The sequence below is a fragment of the Crocodylus siamensis genome, chromosome 3, assembly GCF_052110815.1.
Source record: "Crocodylus siamensis isolate JL-2025a chromosome 3, ASM5211081v1, whole genome shotgun sequence".
Taxonomy (NCBI): domain Eukaryota; kingdom Metazoa; phylum Chordata; order Crocodylia; family Crocodylidae; genus Crocodylus; species Crocodylus siamensis.
Window position 1 is genome coordinate 254827483 of NC_143397.1, and position 16647 is coordinate 254844129.

Sequence of the window (16647 nt, forward strand, 5' to 3'; positions counted from 1 at the left end):
CTAATGTCTATCAAATCTATGAAATCTATGAAACAACCATACAGGTGCCAGGAGGACTTTTCTAGCAGTAAGCTAGTTGTCTGGGGAATTTTTATGTCTTCAGGGTCAGGCAGCAGTTGAGTATATCTGAGGATTGAAATTTGGGACTTAGGGATTCAGCCCTAAAGAAACCATCAGCATTGCCCTGAGATGCCTGAAGAACAGAACAAAGCAGGGAGCTGATAGCTTGGCTTTCCAAATGACTGCTTTCTCTCCTTGTATCTTTTCTGCATGAGTCCTTGCTATTGCAAGCTCCACATTTTCACATACAGCTTTTCTTACCCAGAAAATGCACAAAGATAATTAGTTTGTGCCATGGTGGGTGCATCTACATATGTGGCCGCCTGTGCATTTGTTACTGCACATTCATTTAATACTTGCAAAAGTAAAAAGTGCTAAAGCAGTGCAGTCCCAGAGCTGCACGAGTTGTTTTCAACTTTAGTGGCTATAGCAACAGGCTACTGCACAGTATCTCATTGCTACTGTGCAGTAGCTGCAGCATCATGGTTCGTGCCCATCAATGCTATGTCACTGTAGCTCATTGCTACGGTGACATAGAGTCTTGTGTCGATGTGCCCAGTAAGTGCAATTTGGTTCATTGGATAGATATGTGTCCCCATCCTGTCTGTATATCCATTGCATTTATGCTGGCCCTCAGCACTGGAGCATGACTAACTCACATTTTTTTTATCTATTGATATTACAAAATATTTGCTTAACTCAAAATGTCAGGGGCAACCATGGAAGCATAGCTTTAAAATCCCCCCACCCCAAGTAGTTTACATGCAACAAAAAGGTCCTGATTACAAACAGAAAGTCTAGCTGTGTAAAGAGCTGTGTAATATCCTTATTAACAGAGAGTTTACCATTTAAATAGCAATGCTCAACCAGGTGCACTCCTGGCATTGAGAAGCTCACACGTGGGAGCTCTAAAGTGTTTGCAGGTGAATGAAAAAGTTAGTCTTAATTATGTCTTGTTTGACTTGCCTCTTTAAGTAGCTCACCTTTATCTAGCATGAGCAAATGCCACGTCTTCCCCCTTTTTTTTATTAGCCAAGTGACCTGAATTAAATTAATCCGTGATTGAAGTGGTGGTGTTATATTACAGAGAAAAAAGTATGGACGTCTGACAGAACGGATGTTGATTTACTTCGGTCTTAGAAGACCTAAAAATAAATGCGTTTTGCTAGAACCAGTAAAAGAAATCTCAGTGATGCACACCTTACAATGTAGCAAGTTACATTCATTCAAAAACATGATTTAGGGAGGAAAACAGCACATATAAGCCTTCCAAGACTGATCAGACCTGCCACACACACCGTTTCTGCTATATTTTCTCACAAGCGGTAGGTTGTTATCACGATCCCTCCAGCTTACTACAGGAGTAAGTATTAGTTATCCTATAAGTAAGCCCTTAAATTGTGCTATGTCTTGGTCAGTAAATTTTGCTGGGGAGGAAGCAGCAATATTTGCTCATCTTTTGCCCCTCAGGCTGCTCATAGCATATTTCCTGGAGGACATAGTGTTTCACAGTAGTAATGATAACATTGCTAATCACACCATCACGTCTTATGCAGTGTTTTCATTGCCAGATCTCAAAGGATGTAGGATATTCTTATTGGCTAATTGGAATTTAAAAAAAAAAATTGTTTTCAGCTATTCACATAAGAGGAGAGAATTTCCATACCGATATCTGCTCATTATGTTTTTCAGTTACTTCGATACTATTTATATTCCCCTGCTGAGAGTTGGCTGTGAGAAGTGAAATGTGGTCTCCTTGTGTTAAATTACAGGACCTCAGTATTGCCAACCTCAGTTCAAAAATGGGGAGAGACAGCTTCCCCCAAATCACATATCAGCTTAAAGAGTCATGAGTTATTTTAAGGGTAATAAATTCAGTGACCTTTTCCTTTTCCTTATTGTGCATGAGCCTTTCTCGGGGTTGATGTGTTTTAGGTTTTCTTGACCACCCTCCTGCGTGCCTTCCTGGCTCAGCAATCAGCCGTGGGGGGACCGCAGGTGCCCCCCCGACCAAGGAGGCAACAGTCGCCAAGCCAGGGAGCATGGGGGGGGGGCGCCTTGTGCTCTCCCCAGCAGACCCAGAAGTGGACCGGCAGTGCTTCTGGTCTACTTCTGGGTCTGCTGCCGAGCACGCTGGGGAACCGCCCGTGCTTCTGTGGAGCGCTTCAGGCACCCCAGCATCGCAGTGTTCACGAGCTGCCTGCTACCTAGAGGTATGTAGAAAAGACATTTAAAGCTGCATTTATGGCCAAATTGCTAATTCTCTGAATCAGCATTGAATCTTCAGATTCACATTTGGCCGAATCAAATCGGGGACAGTGATCTGAATGAAAGAATTGAATCACTGTTCCCGATTCACATGTCCCTCACTGCCTGGCCCGGCCCACCCCACAGCAGGACTCACGTGGTCCTGTGCCACTGTCAAAGCAGGGGCAGTGAGGCGGGGAGCAGAGGCGGAGCAGAGGATGCAGCTGCAGCCACCTGTGCCCTGTGCACAGACTGGAGGCCACGTCTCCTCCCAGGCTCCCCAGCACCACCTCTGGAGGAGCCTCTGGGCTCTGAGTGTCCCATGGCCCAGCCTGGCTGGGGCCACATTCAGTGTGACTGGGGCCTCGCCTGGACCGGGTCATAGGACCACCAGAGCCTGACAGCTCACGCAAGGGTGCGGCATGGGAGGCAAGGGGGCAGTGCAGGTCCTCCTCCGCTGGCTCCCCCACTGTGCATGCAGTAGTGGGAGCCACCCACCTCTGGCAGTGGAGGAGCCGCCAGGCTCCCATGGCCCCAGAGTCTGGCCCAGCCCAACCCCCACCCCACTGGGATCAGCCCGGCACAGCCTCAGCCCCAGCCCCAGCCCTCCCTGGCCCTTCAGGCGGTGGCAGTGTGCCGCCACGATCCCCCTCCCTTTCCCAGCCCCCATTCTGGCTCCCTGTGCGGCACCCAGCAGCTGTGCTCCCCCTCCTCCCAGCATGCCCCCCATGGCTACAGCTGGCAGTCACTCCCTGCAGGGGTGCAAGTGCAGCCGCAGGGTGCTGTACGGGGAGCAGGTGTGGGAGTGTGCCTCATCTTGTGTCCACATACCCCGTGCCCACTCCCTGCAGCATCCTGTGGCCACACGCCAGGCCCCGCCACGTGCCAAACCCCCCCGCAGGGCCGCAAGCCACACCGCTCACCTCCCCTTCCCCCCATGCAGTGGAGCACACCCCAGTCCTCACCACCTCCACCTCATCTGTGTGTCTGTCTGTCAGTAAGGCTCCAGGCGGCACATGCGCATTTGGCTCAGAGCATTATGGACAGACAGACACACAGCTGAAAGTGCTATCGCTTTTATTACATTAGAATAACTATTATACATATGCTACAGCAGTATGAAACTCCAAGCCGCCTCTTCTGGAAATTTGGGAGCAGTCTCTGGGGAAGGGTGGGAGGTCTGTGAGAATCCATTACACTCAACTCTCAGGTCGGTTCCTAGATGAATTTCATCCTACGTTGCTTGCAGTGATGTTGTACGACTCCCGGTGATGAATGCCACACTGGTTCTGGATGCAAGTAACGGCCCGGTCTTTTACACACACTCACAGGAGAGGCAACCAACTTCTGACTCACCCCTTGATGAGTATGGCTAAGCCCCTTCAGAGACTTATGCTCTAGAGTGTAGCAGTCATAGACCTCCCCTGGATCGGTCGGGTACCGACCACCCTTCCTGTGAGGTGCATGGACTCAACCTCCTGTGGCCACAACCCGGCTCCTCCCCCTCAGCAGGGGCTCAGGCAAGCACCGTGCAACTTACTACCCAACTCCTGCACCCCGGAGAGGGGTTTATGTCCCGTTCCATGTCTAAGTGAAAACCCGCAGTGTTGCGATCCCTGCCTGCAATCTCTCTCTCTAGAGCTCAGAATTCAGTGGGACGCTCTCCCCTGCGTGGGACGGGTGACCCTCCCCGCCTTCCCAGCATGGCCAGGCTGCGAGCAACCAGGGAATGTTCTTCTGGGGCTACAATTCCCTCCCCTAGAACGAACAAAAGATATGCTGACAGCCCCGTCCAGACATGACAGGTGTCATCTTGCTCTGTCTCCCAAAACCTGCTGGCCCTTGACGCAGCGCTTCGGTCTCTGCCATCCCGCTTTTGTCCCAGCCTTCTCCTGCTGACTTCAGGCTCTTCTGGAGCATAGTTGACTGCCCTGCTGGGTCAGCTCACCCCCATCTCCTTGACGCCCATGTGCTTCTCTCCCCATACTGCAGCATGTAACTTCTTTTATCCCCTCAGGGGGCCACACCCCCAGATAGCAGCTCATCCAATCAGGAGTTCGGAGTGAATTCTCCAATCACCTTGTGCCATATCCATGGATCATGGCTAGTCTAATCAGAAGTTTGGGTTGAACTTCCCTTGTTGCAACAGGCTGAAGTATAAGTCCAACCAGACAAAGACCAGGCTGTAAGAGAGCCTGATTCAACTCTGTTACACAGGTAGACATGCAACCACCAAAATCCCAACAGTTCTGCATAGTTCAACACAATAAAGTTTCATGAACTAGGTGTTCTTTGACTTATTATTCCTGATGGAGTAGCGATCTCAGAATGTGCCTATCAGACCACATCTTGCACAGACCCCAGCTCTTGTGCAGAACATGGAAGACTATTGGTGATGCATAAGGAGTGCACATAGGTGTGTGTGCACCCCCTGAGATCGGTCATGCACTCCCTGGGAGTGCCAGCCATGAAACCAGAAGTGTACTTCTGGTTTTACTGCTGGCTCGGCGATTGGCCACCGGAGAACCCACCATCGGTCATCTGGTGCCCCCCCCGAGGACTCGGGAGGCTCCAGTCACCCATGTGGGAGACCCAGGTTCAAATCCTCTCCTGCAGACATTGGGGAATTTGAACCCAGCATAGCTGCTGCAGTATCAGGAGGTTGTAGTGGTGGGAGTTCTCATTCTCACCTTGTGAGGGAGTTCTGCATTATATGACTTGCTTTAGTATTGGTGGGCCAGAAAGGGACTGAGAATGACTTGGTAGCCTCATGGTTAGGGTGCCTAGCTGGGAGACATGAGCTCCACTCTCTCTTCTAGATAGGTAGAACTATTTCATTTATTTTGATTTGATTTGCTTTATTTGCTGCCCCTTCCCACAAAAGGCTTGGGCTTACAAAAAAGGATGGACTAACTTATAAAACAGGAGCATGAACAAGGGAACAAAAGAGTCTCCTTCCCCAGCGAGTGCTGTCACCACTGGTCTAAAGAAGAGCCGGGAGAACACCTCTTAGGGCCCTTTTACACCGTGTGTTGTTTAGATACACTTTACAAAACAGTACCAAAAATTGCCGCTTCGCTAGGGTTGTCATGTGTGAAAATACAAGTTGACATTTTTTTATTGTGGCAAGTTAGACCACCTCCAACATGTTTTATTTTTACCGGGGCCAATTGTTCTACCGGGTTTAATTTTACCATGAAAGTTTTGTTATGTGTATTCTTGCACACAGGCAAAATCTCCACGTTCCCTGTTCTGGCACGGTTTGTCCACCAGGTGCCCTCTAGTGTTTCTACTAGTAATAGCACATTAACCAGTTACGAGTGTTAAACGTGTTCCATGCAAAATAGTAACGGGAATCATCGTGGTACATTGTGAGAGTGAAGTAAACTTAGAGATTAGGGCTGTGCAAAGCTTTGACTTACTATCCGATCTGACAAATATTCAACATATTCAACCTTGAAAAGTGAAAGTCGAGTCGAATAGCAGCTGGTCAAATCGAATACTGGAAGTCAAATATTGACAGCTCCAGTCAAATATTCGACAAGGGTCGAATATTCGACTTGCCTATACTGGATTCCCGGGGGGGGGGGGGGGGCGGAAAGGGAAGTAAGGGGGGGGAGGGGGAAGGAGTGCTTTCATGACTGACATGTGTGGCTGGCCAGTGACCTGTCAGCATTCTCTGAGGTCCCTTCCAATCCCAGTGCTCTGGGGGAGGGCCAGAGAAAATGCATAAAAGGCAGCAGTTTTTCAGCTCCCTGCTTTCTGCCTTGGGGTCGGTTTCGGAGCTGCCGGTGCTCTCCAGCACCGCTGCGTCAGACCACACTGGCTGGAAGCCCTGATCTTCAGCAGATTCCCTGCTTGCAACAGGGATTTCTGAGAACTTGGTGCTTTTATTTTATAACTACTTTTCATATTAGTTTATGCTTATATTGGATAGGGTTAGTAGCAGCCTAGGATCTATTCTATATATAGGGATTTAGTTTATATATATATATTTTTATACATCATTCATTCTTTCCACCACACCAACACTTCTCAATAGATTATCTACACACACAAATACATTTACATAACATCCGGAAATCTAATCCGCGGCGCACGGCACACTTAGAGGTTCCAGTTTACACACGAAGGCACACATTATGAAGCGGGGTGGAAAGGCAGGTGGCCGCACTGGCCAGCCTGCACGAAGGGGAGCAAGGGGGGTTGCAAGCAGGAGAGCTGCAGTTCCCCCCCCCCCAAACTCAGACGCAGCTTCTTTCCTCCTGCTACAAAGGATGAGGCTGCTACAAGCAGTAAAGAGAGGGGAGCAGCAGTGCCACCAGAGCCACTGCCCATGCCTGAGACTCTCTCATGTCCGGACACGGCAGCCACAACCTCTCCCACCATAGCTGCAACCAGCACAGCAGCGAACTCCACCCCTGTGTCACTGCCAATGCTGAGCCTTCAGCGCCAGAAGAAGAGCTGGCGCTGGATCTGGATCTCAGTGCCCTGGCAAGGGAAGTCCTGGGGAAGGAGGGGGAATCAGTCCAGTTTGTGCTCGACACCCCTCAGGTTTTTACCTTTCAAGCCATGAGGTCTTTCCCAGAAGGCGCTTCAGAAGGTGCCTCCATACAGGTGAAGGCAAGCGGCTCAGCTGAGTCCACTCTTCCTCTTGCTGCACCTCTGACTGCTGGAGGGGGGGAGAGTTCAGCAGCATTCACAGATGCACCCACATGCAAGAGGGAAAGGCCTAGTACTACCATGGTTTGGGATCATTATGAGCTGGCAGACGATCCCACGTTTGCTATCTGCGTGCACTGCTGAGCCAAAATCAGCCTAGGCAAGGGAACAAAGCACATGGCCACCTCGGGGATGCTGAATCATCTCCGCAGGTACCACACCTTTGGCACAGGAATGGCCCCCACTCGCTCCACAGCCCCTGTCCCCCCACAGCAGAGGCAGGGCACCCTGCAACACTGGGGCCAAAAGGGACCAGTTGCAAATGTGAGCAAGGTCACCCAGACCATTGGGGAGATGCTTGCTCTGGATGGCCAGCCCTTCACCTTTGTTGAGCTTCCAGGGTTCAGGTGGCTCCTGGCTCCATCCTACCAGGTGCCCGCATACACCACCTTCAGCAGGACAGTGGTGCCCCCCATATGAAGCATGCAGTGAGCACTTGAGGGAGAAGCTGCACAAGGCAGGTCCGCAGGTGACCGTACACTTCACCTCGGACACCTGGAGCAGCCGGGGTGGAGATCATGTGTACCTCTCCTGCACAGGGCACTGGTGTGGCCAGTCAGGCTGTCAGCGGGCTCTCCTTCACGCCAAGGTGATGGATGAGTCCCACACAGCAGCAGAGATAAGGGGGACCACGAACCGCATGGTGCAGCGGTGGCTGGGCGTTGGGCAGGCTGAGCTCACCCGCGGCTTCGCAGTCACTGACAATGGGGCCAATACAGTCAAGGCAGTCCGCGGTGCCAACTTTGCTGGTATTCGCTGTGTGGCACACAATTTACATCTGATTGTGAGGGACGCATTGGAGGGGGACAGGGCTGCCGGTGATGGCGCCAGCAACACCAGCAGGCTCGTTTCCAGATGCAGGAAGGTGGCAGGCTACTTCCACCGGAGCATGAAGGGGGGCAAGATGCTGCGGGACAAACGAGCAGAGCTAAATGTTCTGCAGCACAAAATCATCCGGGATGTGGAAACTCGGTGGGACTCCACATACCTGATGCTCGAGAGGCTGGTGGAGCAACAGAAGGCCATCCATGAGCTGGCCTTGCTTGGGGAGATTGGGATCAGCGGCCCCCTGACCAAAGCAGGGTGGGATGCCATCTCCCAGATCTTGCTGGTCCTCAAGCCCTTCCTCGAGGCCACTGAGACCCTCCGTGCTGCCGATGCCTTCCTCAGCCAGGTGGTCCCCGTAGTGAAGGAGCTCCGCAGCCAAATGGAGAGCTTCCTGGGGGCCGATGTGCCTGGCTGGGGCAGGCCACTGTCACCAGATGTGCAGGCATTGTTGAGGCAGCTGGAGGAGGCCTTAGGAAAAGTCTTGAGCCCTTGGGGTCCAACACAGTGCATATACTGGCTGCCATCTGTGACCCAAGGGTGAAGGGCACCATATGCGGCAGCGAGACGCCAAGTCACTGGAGGGAGGTACTGATGAAGACAGTGATGGAGGCGGAGCGACGGAGATGGGGGGAAGTGGGACAGGGGGATCCTCTGCCTGAACCCAGCCCCGCATCCACAAGCTAGTCTTCCCCCCCACCACAGACGCTGCCAATATGGGCTACGGCCATGGCAAACATGAGGGGTCCAGACCCACCAGAGCCCAGGATCAGGCAGTCATCCCTCACACCGTGGTGTCTGCCTATCTTGCCGAGCCCGTGGAGCCCCTGGCCTGCGACCCCTTGGCCTGCTGGGCACCCCGCAGCCCGATGTGGCCGGATCTGGCCACAGCTGCCCGGGAATACCTGTCCTGTCCACCGACCAGCGTGCCAAGCGAGAGGGTGTTCAGCGTGGCTGTGGATGCTGTGACACCCACCGCACTGCATAATGGGTCCTGGTTTGGGGGAGCAGCTGGTGCTCCTCAAGGCGAGCCTCCCGCTGCCGGGGCCCCCACGTGCCAGGCGCGGACGGAGCGAACGCGGCCTCCTCCCTCCACCTGCATCACGAGTTTTGTCTGTCAGCAGCCTACGGTGCAGTTTCCCCCAAACCCCCGCACCTATCACCGTGAAGGTTGGCAGGCTTTGTGGGCCCCTCAGGGGCGAGCAAGCCGGCAGGTTTGAGCTCCCTGTGGCTTTCCACACAGAAGTCACAGGCGGTTTGCTCTCAAGAATTTGGGGTGCAGTTTCTCTGCACCCCCTGAACCTATCTTGTTGAAAGTTGGCAGGCTTTGTGGGCTCCTCAGGAGCTACCATTTTCTGCAAGTTTCATCAAGATCAGACAAGAAATGCCGAAGTTAAAGCTTGCTTCGACCTCCCCATTATAGCCTACGGGAAAGTCGAAGCAGCTCGAATATTTGACCGAGCTTCAACCTCGAGTCCAAGCAGACCCGCTTCGACTCGGAGCGGACGGCAAATCGAAGCAGGACCTGGTTTAATATTCGACACAGCTGTCGAATTGAATATGACCTGCTCTGCACAGCCCTACTAGAGATTATCTTTAGTTAGAAAAAGCCAACATCGTGTACAGGCGCCCTTACTTGTGGAAGCAAGGAGTAACCTAGCCTAACTCCAGGAAGGGGCTCAGGGCTGGGAATCTAGATGGGAGGGATGCAGAGGATGACCCGAGAGGGATGAGGCCTATTCTCTACTGCATCCCAGCATTTCCTACTGGCTCTGGTGGTGCCGCACTCAGCATGCTGGCTGTTGTGTGCCCCACTCTGTGGACCCCTGGTCTCCCTGTAGGGAGCTTGGGGGTCTATCTCAGGCAGGTTTCCACCAGGTGGAAGGGCCCCGAGAATGAGCCATTGCCAAGCAGAGGGATTAACCCCTGGGCTCTTCCGCAGTCCTGCAAGTTCTTACACTATCTAGACAAGATAGGGAACTATCAACAGCCCCCTTTTCCACGGGGACTGAGAAACGATGCAACATTTCGGGGCATGTCGACAGCACGTTCCTAGCCCGCTCCAGGAGGGATGCTCTTTGAAGATGCTGGCGGTGTCTCCATCCCCACAGGGGATCTGTATCAGTGTTGGGAACTAAACCCAGCTTGATTGACACCAGGTCTGGCGTGTTTAGCCCAAAGCCATTTTCCCTCCCTCACCAAATGAACCCCCGAAGTCCACCGAAGATGAGGTCTCATGAAAGACCCAGCAGCTGGTGCTGTCTAAACGCCTGTGGAGACTCTAAACTCACCAGCTGTTTTACAGCTAACTGGATTCTCCAGCACCGTGGCGGCTGCCTCCCCACCTGCTTTCCTTGTTAGTCTGCATGCTACTCTCACACTCAGATTGGCTGCCCCCATGGAGACAGATGCACAGAGGAGCCTGGTCTGTCGTTCCTCCCTGTCTATCTCAATTACCTGTTGGAGCTTTATAATGGCTGCTTACTACCGCTGAGAGGCTGTGGGTCTTGGCTGTGGGCCACACGCAGGCAGACATTGCATTAGCCGTGCTTTTAACTGTACCTGCTCTGCCAGCTCCGATAGCTGCGCACTTGGGAGTCAGATCAGGTTGATGAACTGCGGCTATTTCTTTTCTTTGATTGCAGGCAGCGGCTTTCCATTGCTTCCCCCCCCCGCCGTGCAGCCTTCAGTTCTGCAGACACGAAGGTTGCCAGGGCTGCAACCTCTCCTGCCACCCTTTTTGTCTGTTTATAGTCCCACTACAGCATTTCAGATTCCAGCCAATGCTCCCCTTTGTGCTGTGCATGCCTTTTAGCACCCAAAGCAAAACTAGGGGATGTTTCTACCTTCGTGTTTGTTGGTTGGTCCAGGTTTTTTGAGTGCATAACTTTGGGCAGGTTGCCCACAGATACTTGTAAGAATATTGTGGCTGGGAAAGGTTTTTCTCACGTCCCGCTCAGTACAAATAATGCAAAAGGAAGGACTTTAGCAGTTTGGACAGTTGCAATAAAAGGCACAGCAAAGGCCCAAACTGGCCCTCAGCACAGCCTGGGAAAATTCTGCTGTATTATCTTTCAAAGCTATTGTCACCTGTGTTTTAATGCAAAATCTGAAAGCACTGCAAAAAGTTAAGAAAATATGGATGGGATTAGGGTAAGGTCTTGTCATTAAGGCAGTGGATGAGGACTCCAGAGGCCTGGGTTTTGTACCTAAATTTTAAGCAAACTCACTGTCAGCAAGCCACTTTTAATTTCTTTTACTCGGTTTTCCCCTGGAGTACGGGGATACTCATGCTTCTTTTCTCCTACTCTTTGTCACTCTTATATGTTTAGACTGAAAGCTTTTTGGGGCAAGGACTCTCTCTGACTTGCTGGATACCATGTCTAGCACAATGCTAGGGTTACCATATTTCCAGGTCTAAAAGTGAGGACAGCTGTCGGGGTGGGGGAGTGGGGAAGGGCAGGGGAATATGAATATGATGGGGGGGCAGTGACATACCGTTGCCCTGCCCCTGCCCATTCTGTTGCCCCTCATGGACAAGCCATACCCCCCTCCAGCCCTGCTGCTGCCCCTCACTCCAGACCCACTGACCCCAGCCCTGTTTGCTAGTGACCCACTCCCAAACAGCACTATCCTGCCCCTCACCCCTCGCTGGTGCCCCTCAATCTCAACCTGCAGCCCCCTGGCACTGCTAGTGCCCTGCACACCCAACCCAAAGTCACCTGTCTTGTCACCAACGCCCCTCATTCCCAACCTGCAGCCCCCTGCCTTGCCCCCCAGTCCTGCTGGTAGCCCTCACTCCTGACCCCCAGCCCCCAGCCCTGCTGCCGAAGCAGCTCCCGAATCTCTATCTCTCTCCCTCCGTCTTGCCAGAGCCCACGCAGGGGGCATGTGACCCCTCAACACCCAATCACCTTGCCTGCTGCTCCCAGCCCCAAGCAGCCAGCCCAGGAGAGCAGAAAATCTGGACATTTGCTCTTATTTTTAAAAACCCACCTGGATGCAGCACAGGAGTCCAAAAAAGAGGGCATGTCCAGGAAAAACTGGACATATGGTAACCCCAGCATGTTGGTGCCTCTACATCCTGTTGTGTCGTTCATAATCTCATTCATATAGGCATAAGAAAGGCTAAGTTATGGGCAGGGGAAGGAATAGGACTTGGGATCCATTTACTAAGCTAACTATATCTCTGACTCCTCTGCCTCTCACTGAGTACCCCTTCTCTCAGGTCCTAGGCCTCAAGCTCTCACCTGACTTGGTTGGAGTTGTTCCCATCTGAGTCTAGCCCCTGGTTGCTGTCCCTGTGGATGAACCATTGTAGCCCCATTAGGTCTGACTTGGGCTCCAACCCTGCAATGTTGCTCTCTCTGAGGCAATGACAGTGGTGATCAGTGATCCAATGGCCTCCTTAAAACAAAATATCATTTGTTTAGAAAGAAAAAGCCTTGTGGGGAAAGCAGATTTTTGGAAAAAGCCAAGAAAGCAGGCTGTATGCATACCTGTCTTTCCCTGCAGGCTTACAGCTCCCTGGATCTGTGCTGTTCATAGCTGGAAGGTCATTGCATTGCCTGTCCACAGGATCCAATTGAATGCAATCATGCCACCACCCCCGGTATAAATTAGACTGGTGCAGTCATATTGGAAATCCTAATAACCCCATACACAGTAAGATCCCTCACGGACCTGGTCACATGATGTTCCTGGAGAGCTACCTCTCAGTGTTCAGCATTGAATAAGACTCAGTTTCCTTCAGTCCTATCCAGCATCTTATCCACTATGTCACACTGCCTCCCTGCTTCACAATGGCCATAGACTTACCTTATTTAATTTGATCAATAAATTATACCCAGCCAGAAAAAAACTTCTCAGAGTAAGCAATGTGGACCATCAAAACCCTCCAGCCCCCTTCCAATCTCTCTCTCTGTCATACACTGTACCCAAATTAACCCTATGAAGATGCCGGGAGGACTCTTAATGTGGGAATGAGTTTAAGACTTAAAAGTTTCCCAGTAAGAGCCATATTTCTGCTCACACCAAGAGGATTTTAGCAGTATTACCACAGCTGGGTTCATGCTATCACAGGTGGAGAAAGATGAGGAACTGATCTTCCTCTCTCTTAGGCTGCACTTGCACCTGTCCCTTTCTACTTCTTCGGGGTTACTCCCTATTTACCCTGGCCTAACTGAGATCAGAATTAAGCCGAGAGAGTCTAGAGCTGTCAGGATTCAAACCTCTGAAAAATTTTCAGGACAAAGCCAACCCTTTGGGATTTCAACTGTAAACAGATGAGAAGCCCGTGGAGATTACAGAGCACAAGGCATTCCTTGAAGAACAGCAGCTAAGCAAGCAGCCCTGATGCATTAGACACTAGCTGTGATGCTGTTTATGTACTCTGCTATTTATGGAGCAAACCATGAATTTTCTTACCATGGCAACTGCTGCAGTACTTGGTATTTACAATATATATCCAATTTCTATGAATCATCATTAAAGTAATTATCATTGTGACTAGTGGACTCTCACATGCAAGTGATTATGAAGTGAGCCCTTGGAATATATTGAGCATATATTCTCTCTCTCACCCATCCTCTTCCAGCAAGGTCTAGCTCCTTGTTCTGATCTAGCTTCATGGGAATTCTGCTTCCATTACAAAGCACTTGTCTTAATCAAGATAATTAGCTGAGCTGTGCAGTTCTGTATACAGTGGCTAAATTAAAATGCCTGATTTGTCATGGGAGCAGGTGAGCTATTAGACCAGGGGACTAAAGAAATGCTTGGCAGTGGTTCCTGTCTTCAGCCACTCTTTTTTTCACAGGCTGTCCAGCTTACTGTGCAACACATGTCTGAGCCCTGCTGGCTTTCAAAACTGCGTTTCTCTTCCCACTTTTTACCAAGTATGTCAGATGATGAAGTGCCTGCTTTGTGTTTTGCCACTCGAATCACCAGTTAGGGCCATTTGCTAGTCATGGTAGGCTGTCTTTGAAAGGGGCTCCCAGTTTGGTTGCTAGGACCACCATGGCTTTTGACCTCCCTTCCCAACCCCATTCAACACCTTTTAAATTAACTCAATTACTTTGTGAAAATAAATAGAGGTGGAACAAAGCTAAGCCATTTCAATGTGAAGAATGCATCATTTGAAAGGAAGAATAAATCATTCAATATATGAAACAACTAACTGGCAGATTCTTGTTTTTAGTTGCATGTGGAGTGTATATGTTTTGCAAATGAGCAGATCTCTTGAATCCTATTCTATGACTTTTTGTGATTTGTTGAAGAAGTGGTACAAGTGTCGGCAGAAGAGTAACATTAACAGGAATGACAGCCAGGATGACTGGGTTCTGTACCTGGCTTGAAGGCTAGGTACAGACAGTCAAAAAGCCTGAGACCGAATTGATTCAATCTCCGCAGGCTAGTCTAAACCATATAGATTGAACTGATAAGCAAGTGAACAGACATACACTTTTGATTCTAGACATGCAGCCATGGCTTGCAGTGGCCCAGGCCAGGAGTCCAGCTGAAGAACAGGTACGAGGCCCTGGCAACTCTGGAGGAGAAGGAGGGAGAGCAGGCAACCGGAGAGGAGGCAACTCCACACTCTCCACAATCCAAGCAGGCCTAAGGAGCCAAGGAGTCCTGGAGGAAAAAGCGTCCAGTGATCATCATAGGCGACTCCATCCTGAGAGGTACATCTGTCGCCAGGATCCCTTGACACGTGAGGCCTACTGCCTACCCGGAGCAAAGATTCATAACATGACAGGGATGATCCAGGCTGTGATCCAGCTCACCGATTACTACCCCATGGTCCTAGTCCATGTGGGTACTAATGATGTGGCCAGGAGAAGCCCTAATCACCTGATGGTGGACTACCATGCTCTGGGGGGGGCATGTTGAAGGAGATAGGTGTACAGGTGGTTTTCTCTTCTGTCCTACCAGTGAGCGGACATGGAAGACGGCAAGTGATGTGCATCGCAGAGACCAACTGGCGGCTTCCAGAATGGTGTCTCAAGGCGGGCTTTGGCTTCCTCGACAATGACCCGCACATCATGACAAGAGACATGCTTGGATGGGATGGGCTCCACTTTTCCCCTAAAGGTAAGCGTGTGTTCTTTTCTAGGTTGGCGGATCTTCTCTGGCGGGCTTTAAACTAGGTTTGTTGGGGGAAGGGGAAGACGAGGGCAGAGGAAGCTTTGGACTGCCAAAGCAAGCAACACCCACAAATACAGCCCAGCTTAGACCGACGAGGGGAACATATACTCAGGTAAGCAACAGGGGCCAGGGCAATGCGGAGATTAGGGGGCCAGTGCACACATCCTCAGGAGGCCTCAAATGCCTCTACACAAGCACTCGTAGTATGGGAAACAAGCGAGAGGAACTTACCCTTCTGCTAGCTGACACCAACCCAGACATAGTGGGGCTCACTGAAATGAAGTGGGACCCAATGGATGACTGGGCGGTGAATATCAAGGGCTATAGGCTGCACAGGAGGGATAGGACAGGGAGGAAAGGTGGGGGCGTGGTGCTCTACATTAAGGAGGAATACACATCCTCATCAATTAGCAAAGAATCAGAGGAAGTGCTCTGGGTTAGAATACAAGGCAGTCGAGGGGAAAGAGATTTAACGGTGGGGGTCTACTACAGACCTCCCAACCAAGGGGAAGAGCTAGACCAGGAATTCTTAAGTCAGCTCACAGAGGTAGTGAAGTCAAAGGATGTGGTCACCATGGGGGACCTGAAGTTTCTGGACATCTGCTGGGAAGAGCAGTCAGCCAGGTCTGACCGCTCATGTAGGTTCCTAGTCAGAATGCAGGACCTCCATCGAACCCAGTGGGTGCACAGCCCCACCAGGGGAGACGCCTTTTTGGACCTAGTGCTGGCCACCAGCAATGACCTGGTGAGGGGGCTGAAGGTGCTCAACCACCTGGGCAACAGTGATCATCGCCTGCTGGGATTCACCATCCAGCGCAAGGTGGCAAAGGTGTGCAGCAAGGCAGCAGCCCTAGATTTCAGGAGGGTGGACTTCAATGAGTTAAGGAGAATAGTTGGGGAAGCACTGAGGTCCTGGAGGGGAGGGGAGCCAGGTGTCCAAGGAGAGTAGTCACTGCTTAAGGAGATGATCCTCCAAGCCCGAAGGGAGGTAATTCCAACACAGATCAAAGAGAGCAGGAGGGCGCAAAAGTCTCCACGGCTCACCAAAAGCATCTGGGAATATCTCCTAGCAAAAAGGGAGGCGCACACCCAATGGAAAGGAGGGGCCATCACCAGGGAGGACTATACTGCAGTTGCTTGGGGATGCAGGGGGGGTCAGGAAGGCCAAAGCAGACATAGGACTGGGACTAGCTTCCCGGATCAAGGACAACAAAAAGTCCTTTTTTAAATACACAGGTGACAAAAAGAAGGTACCGGGTAACGTGGGGCCCCTGCAGGACATGCTAGGAAATGTGGTCATCACACCAGACGACAAAGCTAACATATTTAACCATTTCTTTGCCTCCATTCCCCTGAGCAGGGACTGTAACAGCCACCCTCCCTCTGGGCTCCCCTTAGACCACTAGGGGAGGTGCACCTAGGCCAAAGGTTAGTGAGGAACTAGTTAGGGAACTTCTGGAGGGGCTGGATGTATTCAAATCAGCTCCACCCTAGAGTACTGAGGGAATTAGCTGCGGTCATTGCGGCACCCTTGGCACGGCTTTACGAGGACTCGTGGTGCTCTGGAGTGGTGCCAGAGGACTGGAAGAGGGCCAATGTGGGTCCCATCTTCAAAAAGGGGAGGAAGGAGGACCAGGAAACTATAGG